This window comes from Arachis hypogaea, chromosome 19 (genome assembly GCF_003086295.3).
Source record: "Arachis hypogaea cultivar Tifrunner chromosome 19, arahy.Tifrunner.gnm2.J5K5, whole genome shotgun sequence".
Classification (NCBI taxonomy): Eukaryota; Viridiplantae; Streptophyta; class Magnoliopsida; order Fabales; family Fabaceae; genus Arachis; species Arachis hypogaea.
In genome coordinates, this window is record NC_092054.1 from 80,442,052 (window position 1) to 80,444,461 (window position 2,410).

At 42.1% G+C, this 2,410-nt stretch overlaps 1 non-coding gene across 1 annotated transcript; it reads left to right on the top strand.

Annotated features, from left to right (window-relative positions):
- The first annotated feature begins 1,868 nt into the window (after window positions 1-1,868).
- On the top strand, window positions 1,869-1,976 carry LOC112781277 (small nucleolar RNA R71). The gene has a single exon (XR_003192062.1). It is a non-coding gene; the product is annotated as a small nucleolar RNA R71 (small nucleolar RNA).
- Window positions 1,977-2,410: the final 434 nt, after the last annotated feature.

Genomic DNA, 2,410 nt, shown 5'->3' on the forward strand with positions numbered 1-2,410 from the left:
CCAGGGCGTGATTTTTCTTCTGCTGTTTTTTATTCCGTTTTCAATTTTTATATTTTTTTTGTGACTCCACATGATCATGAACCTAAGAAAACAATAAAAATAAGAATTAGATAAACATTGGGTTGCCTCCCAACAAGCGCTTCTTTAATGTCAATAGCTTGACAGTGGGCTCTCATGGAGCCTCACAGATGTGCAGAGCTTTGTTGAGACTCTCCAACACCAAACTTAGAGTTTGGATATGGGAGTTCAACACCAAACTTAGAGTTTAGTTGTGGCCTCCCAACACCAAACTTAGAGTTTGACTGTGGGGGCTCTGGTTGACTCTACTTTGAGAGAAGCTTTTCATGCTTCCTCTTCATGGTTGCAGAGGGAGATCCTTGAGTTTTAAACACAAGGGAGTCCTCATTCCATTGAAGGACTATTTTACCTCTGTCAACATCAATCACAGCTCTTGCTGTGGCCAGGAAAGGTCTTCCTAGGATGATGGATTCATCCTCTTCCTTTCCAGTATCCAGGACTATGAAATCAGTAGGTATGTAAAGGCCCTCAACCTTTACTAATACATCTTCTACTTGTCCATAAGCCTGTTTTCTTGAGCTGTCTGCCATCTCTAGTGAGATTTTAGCAGCTTGCACCCCATAGATTCCCAGTTTCTCTATTACAGAGAGGGGCATGAGGTTTATTCCTGAACCAAGGTCACACAGAGCCTTAAAGATCATGGTGCCTATGGTACAGGGTATTATGAACTTTCCAGGATCCTGTCTCTTCTGAGGCAATGTCAGTTGATCCAGATCACTTAGTTCATTGATGAACAAGGGAGGTTCAACTTCCCAAGTATCAATGCCAAATAATTTGGCATTCAGCTTCATGATTGCACCAAGAAACTTGGCAGTTTGCTCTTCAGTAACATCCTCATTCTCTTCTGAAGAGGAATACTCATCAGAGCTCATGAAGGGTATAAGGAGGTTCAATGGAATCTCTATGGTCTCTAGATGAGCCTCAGAGTCCTTTGGTTCCCCAGAGGGAAGCTCCTTATTGATCACTGGACGTCCTTGGAGGTCTTCCTCCTTGGGATTCACGTCCTCTCCTCTCCTCACAGGTTCGGCCATGGCGCTTATGTCAATGGCCTTGCATTCTCCTTTTGGGTTCTCTTCTGTATTGCTTGGGAGAATACTAGAAGGGATTTCAGTGATCCTTTTACTCAGCTGGCCCACTTGTGCTTCCAGATTTCTAATGGAAGACCTTGTTTCATTCATGAAACTTACAGTGGCCTTAGATAGATCAGAGACTAGATTTGCTAAATTAGAAGCATTTTGTTCAGAGTTCTCTCTCTGTTGCTGAGTTGATGGTGGAAAAGGCTTGCTATTGCTAAACCTGTTTCTTCCACCATTATTAAAGCCTTGTTGGGGCTTTTGATCCTTCCATGAGAAATTTGGATGATTTCTCCATGTTGAGTTATAGGTGTTTTCATAAGGTTCACCTAAGTAATTTACCTCTGCTATTGCAGGGTTCTCAGGATCATAGGCTTCTTCTTCAGAAGATGCCTCTTGAGTACTGTTGGATGCAGCTTGCATTCCATGCAGACTCTGAGAAATCATATTGACTTGCTGAGTCAATATTTTGTTCTGAGCCAATATGGCATTCAGAGTATCAACTTCAAGAACTCCCTTCTTCATAGGCATCCCATTACTCACAGGATTCCTTTCAGAAGTGTACATGAACTGGTTATTAGCAACCATGTCAATGAGTTCTTGAGCTTCTGCAGGTGTTTTCTTTAGGTGAATGGATCCACCTGCAGAAGTATCCAATGACATATTAGATAACTCAGACAGACCATCATAGAATATATCCAAGATGGTCCATTCTGAAAGCATGTCAGAGGGACACTTTTTGGTCAACTGTTTGTATCTTTCCCAAGCTTCATAGAGGGATTCACCTTCTTTCTGCCTGAAGGTTTGAACATCAGTTCTAAGCTTGCTCAGCTTTTGAGGAGGAAAGTACTTGGCTAAGAAAACCGTGACCAGCTTATCCCAAGAGTTCAGGCTGTCTTTAGGTTGAGAATCCAACCATAATCTAGCTCTGTCTCTTACAGCAAAAGGGAAAAGCATGAGCCTGTAGACTTCAGGATCTACTCCATTAGTCTTAACAGTATCACATATCTGCAAGAATTCAGTTAAGAACTGAAAAGGATCTTCAGATGGAAGTCCATGAAACTTGCAGTTCTGCTGCATCAGAGAAACTAATTGAGGTTTCAGCTCAAAGTTGTTTGCTCCAATGGCAGGAATGGAGATGCTTCTTCCATGTAAATTGGAATTAGGTGCAGTAAAGTCACCAAGCATTCTCCTTGCATTGTTGTTGGGTTCGGCTGCCATCTCCTTTACCTGTTCGAAATTTTCAATTAAGTTGTCCC